Source organism: Canis lupus, chromosome 29 (genome assembly GCF_011100685.1).
Source record: "Canis lupus familiaris isolate Mischka breed German Shepherd chromosome 29, alternate assembly UU_Cfam_GSD_1.0, whole genome shotgun sequence".
NCBI lineage: Eukaryota > Metazoa > Chordata > Mammalia > Carnivora > Canidae > Canis > Canis lupus.
Window position 1 is genome coordinate 6,885,237 of NC_049250.1, and position 8,573 is coordinate 6,893,809.

The following is an 8,573-nucleotide window of genomic DNA, read 5'->3' on the forward strand; positions in this document are numbered from 1 at the left end:
TCATATCTTTATTTTGGTTTTATGTAATGCCACTGTGGAAAAGACCATCTGGCCTTTCTTTTGGCATAAAAACTGAGAAGACCCACCCCAAAAGGGAGCTCCTGTGCTCAAAGCTGCTCTCTGATCAGGCTGGGATCAAAGACTTGCCTTGCGCTCCTTAATGGAAATGCCTTACCTGTAAACTAAAGTTTGAATAAGAAAATGATTGCAATCAGGTATTTTCATATTTCTGTTTAAATAAGCCTTAGTTAAGGAGCTAGTTAAGCATTTTGTGGCAGTGAAATCCTAGGATTCTGTAGTCATCTTTGGAAATAGGCATAAAATCAGCGCCCAAATATTTTTTTTCAATTTTACTGAGACATAGTTGACATACATCATTGTATAAGGGGAAAGCATCCAACATGATGGTTTGAGTTACAGATAATGTGAAATGATTACTACCATAGGTTAAGCTAACACCCAGCATCTCCTATAGATACAATAAAAACAAAGAAGGAAAAAATTCTCCTTGTGACAAGAACTCTTAGGATTTACTTTCTCAATGACTTTCCTGGATATTACATGGCAGTGGTAGCTGTAGTCCTCATGGTGTACATTACATCCCTAGTACTTATTTATCTAACTTAAAACTAAACTAAGTAACTAAAACCTACTGGAAGTTTTCACTTATTGATGACCTTCTTATAATTCTCCATTCCATCATCCTTCACCTCTGGTAACTACAAATCTGATCTATTTTTCTATGAGTTTTTGTCTTTTAAAAGGTTTCATGTGTAAGAGAGGTCATTCAGTATTTGTCTTCCTCTGCCTGACTTATTTTACTTAGCATAATATCTTTAATGTCCATCAATGTTATCCCAAAGGGTAGGATTTCCTCATTTAATAAAATGACTGAATAATATTCCATTAGATGTGGATGATAGATAGATGATAGATATCACAACTTCTTTATCTACTTATCCATTGATGGATATTTAGTTCTATATCTAGGCTATTATAAATAATGAAAATGAGGGTGCAGATATCTTTTCATGTTTGTGTTTTCATTTTCTTGGATATATTCCTAGAAGCAGAATTGCTCGGTTTTATTTTTTTTTATTTTTTATTTTTTTGCTCAGTTTATTTTTTATGTTTTACTTGTACTTTTATTTTTAATGTTTTAAGGATCCTTTTCTTTCCATAGTGGCTGTAGCAATTTACAATCCCACCAACAGTGCACAAGATCTCCCTTGCATTTTATATCTCTTGTTCTTTTGATAATGGCTATTCTATCAAGCATGAGGTGATATCTTATTGTGGTCTTAATTTGCATTTTCCTAATGACTAGTGATGTTGAGCATCTTTTTTCTAGTACCTGTTGGCTTCTCATATCTCTTCTTTTGAGAAACACCTATTCAGAAACCTTGCCCATTTTTGCAATTGCGCTATTTGATTTTTTGCCACTGAGTTGTATGAGTTCTTTATATATCTTAGATATTAACCCCAGATATGGCTTGCAAATATTTTTTCCCCATTCCATAAGTTGTCTTCCCACTTTGTTGATCATTCTTTTGCTGTGCAGAAGCTGTTCAGTTTGATGTTTTCCCACTTGTTTCCTTTTTATTTGGTTGTTTATGTTTTAGGTGGCATATCCAAAAATCATTATGAAGACCCACGTCAAAAATAACTTTATTCCTATATTTTCTTTTCACAGTTTCAGGGTTTCAGGTCTTACATTTAAGTATTTAATCCATTTTGAGTCAATTGTTGCGAGTTTATATAATATGGGTTCAGTTCCATTCTGTTACATGGGAATATCCAATTATCCCAGCACCATTGTCTTTTCTCAATTGAGTGTTCTTGGCTTCCTTGTTAAATATTAGTTGTCCATATGAATGAACCACAGAGTTTATCTGAAAGCAGATTCCCACCAGGTTTCAGGATAAATGCAGTGCTAAGCAGCTTACATGGAAGGTGTTCACAACCCTGGATTCACAGGATTTCCCAGAATCCAGCATGTTAGATTTCCATAGGGGAACATAGCTTAGGTGAAGATGAGAGCCATAAAAACTCTTAACACACCACATAAAGAAAGTGGGTCATGATAGAAGGAAGTAAATATCATAAACACCAGAATTAACCCTCCTGGAAATGAACTCTCTGACATTATAATTATACTTGAAGTGAGTATAAGATAGAAGAAAGAATACCCCATAAATAAATTGGACAATATTTCTGACATTATAATTATACTTGAAGTGAGTATAAGATAGAAGAAAGAATACCCCATAAATAAATTGAACAATATTTTAGAAATAGGTTGATTGAAAACAAGGCCAAGCAGAATTACCAGAAATAAAAATGTACTCACTGAAAGTGAGACAACATGACTGAAAGATAGAGCTGAGGAAATCATGAGATTTCCTGAGATAAGAATGTGCTAAACACATTCTTAGCAACATGCAATGAAATGAACAATCAAAAGCAAGACAAAAACAGAAATAAAAGGAAAATGGTGCTAAAACTCATATGTGGATATTTAAAAGCATGCATAAATATTATATGGATCCTCAAACTAAGGGTCATTATAAAGTCTTCAGAAGTAAACAACAAAAACCACTGCATATATCAAATCTTTTGAGATGTGGCAAAATTTCCTTTGAAGGACATAGGTTGTCTTATTTCAAAAGGAGAAAGATTAAAAATTAATGACCCCACCATTTCTGAAAATAGGGGAGAAACATAAACTTGAAGAAAGGTGGAGGAAGGAAATAATAAAGAAAAAAAGCAGAAAATAATTTTTTAAAATCTCAGAAATAATAAATAGCATCAATAAACCAAAAGCTATCTCTGTGAAGGAATTAATAAAACAGACATGCTTCTGGCAAGAAAACAAATGGGAAGAAACTACATTAATTTATATAAAACATTTGTATATAAAGTTTTATATAATGTATATTCAACAAATATATTTATATCTGTGTGAAACACATATATATGTGTGTGTATATATATATATATTTATATGAACGAGAGTGTAAAATTCTAAATTAAATATTTACCAAATGAGTTTAGAAATGGTGCCAATATGTTATAAATTGGCTTTATTTCAGCAACCCTGTCTGGTTTGACATTAGAAAAACTTGTTGAAGATATTACATGACCAGAGGAAAAGCCATCTCCCTATAAGACCAGAATGTGCTGATGGGATACCCATCACTGCCATCATACCCCAGTTGGCAACTCACCTCTGTCCCACTCATTTCTAATTCCTCTGTTGAGAAGTTGTAGGAAAAAGAAATGGATTTCATGGTATCGTCTGGGGATTATTTGACAAAGGGAGAACATGTATTTTAGGACAATCTGCTGGAGGCTCCTAACTCCTGACAGTTCATATTGTAGGTAGAGAGAGAAAGTTGAGAAGCTCTAGGTTCAAGGAGAGTATTTAATGTAGTTTCTTGTATTGAGTTTTTGGAGATCTATAGAATCTATCTCCTATAATGAGTAGGTCATTGTGCTGTAAGAATAAGAGCTAGTGTGAAGAGAATTTAAAATTCTGTCTGTAGTATTTAGAAGAGTCCTGTGTCTCATTTGGTTAACAGTGAGGGCAGTTGAGGTATTAAGTTGCTAGAGCATCAGTGTCAAATAGAGCCTTCTCTAACCTTAAATGTCTCAAAGGTGCTGCAGGGGATCCCTGGGTGGCGCAGCGGTTTGGCACCTGCCTTTGGCCCAGGGCGCGATCCTGGAGACCCAGGATCAAATCCCACGTCGGGCTCCCGGTTGCATGGAGCCTGCTTCTCCCTCTGCCTGTGTCTCTGCCTCTCTCTCTCTCTCTGTGTGTGACTATCATAAATAAATAAAAATTAAAAAAGAAATATATTCAAAGGTGCTGCAACCAACTGGATCAAATTAACCACACACAAATGTTAAAGAAAAAAATCTTAGAAAACAAAGAATACAGGGAACTTTCTCAGCTTGAGAATATCTATAGTAAATAATAATGAAGAAAAATTAAAAGAATATGCATCAGGGTAGAAGAAAAATTGTCTTTATTCACAAATGATATGATTATCTACATAGAAATTCCAAAAGAATTATATACGAACAATTAAGAAAGATTTAGAAATCATGTTGGATTTAAGATTAGTATATAAAGATTAACTATATTCCTATATACTAGCAATCAGTAATTAGAAAATATAATATATCAAAGGAAAAAAATCATCAAGCTATGGGGATAAATCCAACAAAAGGTGGAGAAGAAAAGAAAGCTATTGAAAAAGAGAAAATTGTGCTTAAATATATGGAGAGCAATACCATATTCATAGCTTGGATAATTTAATAATCACCTTAATCTAAAGAATTCATTTTCAGGCAGCCCGGGTGGCTAAGCAGTTTAGCGCCACCTTCAGCCCAGGGCATGATCCTGGAGACCTTAGATGGAGTCCCATGTCAGGCTCCTGGCATGGAGCCTGCTTCTCCCTCTGTCTGTGTCTCTGCCTCTCTCTCTCTGTGTCTCATGAATAAATAAATAAAATCTAAAAAAAAAAAAAAAAAGAATTTGTTTTCATTTTAAGAAAATACCAACAAATCTATACATTATCTCCTCTGTTTTCCCTCCTTCTCCTCTCTCCCCCTTCTTTTCTTTTTCTTTCTTTTTCTTTCTTTCTTTTTTCTTTCTTTCTTTCTTCTTTCTTCTTTTCTTCCTTCTTTCTTTCTTTCTTCTTCTTTCTTTCTTTTTTTCTTTCTTTCTTTCTTTCTTTTTCTTTCTTTCTCTTTCCTTTCTTTTCTTGGAATTCAGCCAATTCTCAAATTCATGTGAAATAATAGAAGACCAAAAAAGCCAAGACAATTTTGGAGAACATTTGGGAACAACCCTCCTATGTACCAATGTGCATTATAAAGCTTATTATTAAGATCATGTAGAATAGACACAAGTGAAATCTAATGGAACAAGCAAAATAAAGGACCCAGAAATAAATCCTGGAATATGACAGTGTCATCACAAATAAGTGATTATGGACAAACTTTAATGAGTGGATAACTGACTGGCAATATTGAAGAAGGTAAAATCCAATCTCCACCTAAGGAAAATAAACTCCAGTTCTGTATAACATGAAAATGTGAAAAATAAAATAGAAATGTCAGAAGAAAATATGTCAATGCTTTCATTTCACAGTAAAGTAAGATATCTTAATCAAGATGCAAAGATTTAAAAATTTAATCATATTAACACTTAAAATTTCTGTAAAATAAAATACACTATGTATGGGTTTAAAATAGAAGCCTTGAGAGAAAATGCTTGCAATTCATACATTTGATGCATTCATACATCAAATATTAATTAATTAGATTAAACTAATGCAATTCATATAACAGATAAGAAATTATCCAGATTAAGAAAGACAGAAACCCTCATAGATAAATGGCTAACAGGCATGAACAGGTAATTCACAAAAAGAGAAAGCTGAATGCGGGCACTGAATAGTTATGCTTCAGTTTTGATAGTAATTGATTAAAATGGGTGGAGCAGAGGAAAAAATGAGAAAGGGAACTGAGGATGATGGGAAAGAAATGTTCCTGTTCCAGTAACTGCCATTATGAACTAAGTTAGGAGATGAAGTGAGCCCAGCACAACTGGTAATGGCTAACTGGCAAAAAAAATTAAGGAGGTTAGGGGAGTGAATGAGCAGATGTGGTGGGATGACATTGAGCAGTAGTCTGTGTTTGGTCGGTTAGAGAGAGAGTGATCCTGGAGACCTTAGAGGTCTCCTGAAGACTCCAGAGGTTGGAGGACTCAGATGATAACTAAGCTCAGAGTTTGTCCTTGAAGGTGGGAAGTGGAAGGTGAAGACTTGGGCTTGAGAAGGTCAAGTGGTTGTGGATGGAACCAGCGAACGCTGAGATTGCTAGAAGCAACAGGTTAGGAGACAGGTTAGGCATAAAGAAAGTAGTGCTTAAAAATTTACCATCTAAAATAGTGCTGTTACACTGATAGATAAGAACAAAAACAAATAACATGAACTAGTACTGGATACTTAAGAATAGAATCTTTGCAGATGAAACTTAACAAGTACTTTTTTCCTCAGGCATTGACCTCTCATGTTAATATAATGTAGAAATCTAATGGAGACAAATAATTGCTCTACTTGCCTCAAGGATAAAAGTAAAGGAAAAGTATTAGCTTCTTTATTAGAATGCAGTAGAATGTTGGTAGTAGTTCCACAGCTCTCACCCTAAGATGAGTGGATCTTCACAAGTTTTCTTTTTGTCCTTTATAAACTGCTTGATTTACTAATTGAGCTTGTACTGTTTTCCAGTTCTATTGCTTCTGAAGAAAATACCTTCAGGAAAAACAAGGCTTTTCTTTTTCTTTCATCTATCCTGCTGGTGGTAAGATTAAGTGGTTTCCCAAGTTTGGGTTTCCTTCTGTACTCTTTGCATGCTTGTTCTCAGCTACTGAGACTTAAAATCAATTCTAAATCATTCTCCGTGGCCCTATGAGCTCATGCAGGCTGAATGCTGAGTATTTAGAGGCTGTAATAATTGATGGGGCCTCCAGTTCTCCTTGAAGATACACTGCCTGTCTTCCTTCACAAGCGATCATGTGTCACCTTACTTAGTTATGTATGTTCTGACAACTGACAAGCAATGATATGCTTAGTAGAACTTTAAACAGAGCATGGAAGTTTTTGAAAACACAGTTTATCATTGACAGTGGCGTTGCTTAAAATTACTAAGTACCTCTCAGAGTAGTGGAGGTGAGAGTCCCTGACTGAAACTCAGGGTCTCCAAGTTTCCATCCTCTCTCCCCCTCCAACCAGCACTGTACCCATGGGCAACTCACTGAGAGTCCCCTGTGCTTTCATCTTTCACCTTTAAAATTTTTTTAATCTATACAAGATTCTCAAAGGTCCCAATCAAACACGATAGGATGATTTGAACCATATCGATGTATGTTTAAGAAGTGAAGAGATCGATACAAGTTAAATGCACACAAAAATATTCACAAGCTGCCAAAAAACACTCATTTTCAAATCAATTGGTATGTTACAGTGTTATGTCTCTTCTTTAGCATCTCAAATTTGCTTGTTCTTTAATTATAAGCTGAGGTTTTCAGAGTTGGAGCAGTATAGCTCAGCAGGCTGCAGCAGTTTCAAAAAGAGACGGTGTTTGTATCAAAATATAACATAATTACCTGTAGGCTGACCACACCACTTTGTTATATGTTAAATATATTAGGGACATTTAGGAAGAAGTTGCTATTTAACTTCTGTCATTATTTTAGATTAATTTCATATTATTTTCCAGCAGTAACACATTACGATCCTTCTCAAAGCACAATTTAATTTCTAAAATAATGAAACAAAACCAACATGCTAAAATAGAACTGCCTTCATGACGAATTTAATCTGTGTCTAATCCTTATTTTACTATTTTTAAAAAGAAATCTTAGCCCTCTCTTTGAGAAAATAAAAAATACTAGGTTCACTAGTGGAGTTTTCTGTACTATTATTAAGCTTATTTCAATAAACCCCTGTTTCTCAAAGCAAGTGTGTGTGTGTGTGTGTGTGTGTGTGTGTGTGTATGTGTGTGTGTAGTCCCAAAGAGCTATTGACATTTCAGAAATCATCCATGTTGGAGATTTGGTCATATCCTTAGTTAGTTGATAACAGATTTCCAAACATGGTAATTCTCAATGGTCTTCTTGATCAAAAATATCAGGTTCACTGAAGAAAGAATAATGGACGTTCCTTGGGTACACTTTTGAATATTGAATCAGGCTGGGAGAAACATGGAGAAAATGGCTGTAATTTTCAAACTGCTTGTTTTACTTCCTAGAATTTCACTTGAGACAGCCTGCATTTGAATTTTGAAATATGAAAAAAATGAATTCTTTCCTCTCTAAAAGACCATTTATTTCCTTGTCTTTGGCTTTGTTTTGTTTGGTTTGGGTTTTTTCTTTTTTTTCAATTTATAAGTGATTTAGATCACTAAGATTGGAGTCCAAATGTAGACCAGTTTACAATCTCAACCACATGTCACACTGCTTGAGGTCTTTCATTTTATATAACTTCCGAATTCACACTTTGTCTCATCCTTCTTGAATATTATAAAAAATTAATCAAAATACTTGTTGAACCCTTCTTAGTATTTAGGAAAAAATTTCCAGGGCACCTGGGTGGTTCAGTCTGTTAAGCATCTGCCTTCAGATCAGATCATGATCCCAGGGTCCTGGGATGGAGCCTCTTGTCAGGCTCCCTGCTCAAAGATGAGTCTGCTTCATCCTTTCTCTGCCCCACCCCCACACTCGCTTGTGTGTGGGCACACACACTGTCTATGTCTCAAATAAATAAATAAAATCTTAAAAAAAGAAAAAATTCCAATGTATCTATAATCAGAACCCAACACTGAATTAAATAATTAAGAAAAAGAAGAGACTAAGAAATCAAGTTGGTTTTCCAAGTTATTTTTTGAAATGCAATATTCTAAAATGAATAGAATCTTTTGAATTATCTAGTTAGAATGTTAAGGTCAAATATAATAAAAACATTTAAGAATAACAAAGGGGAAAAAAAGAATAACAAAGGAAA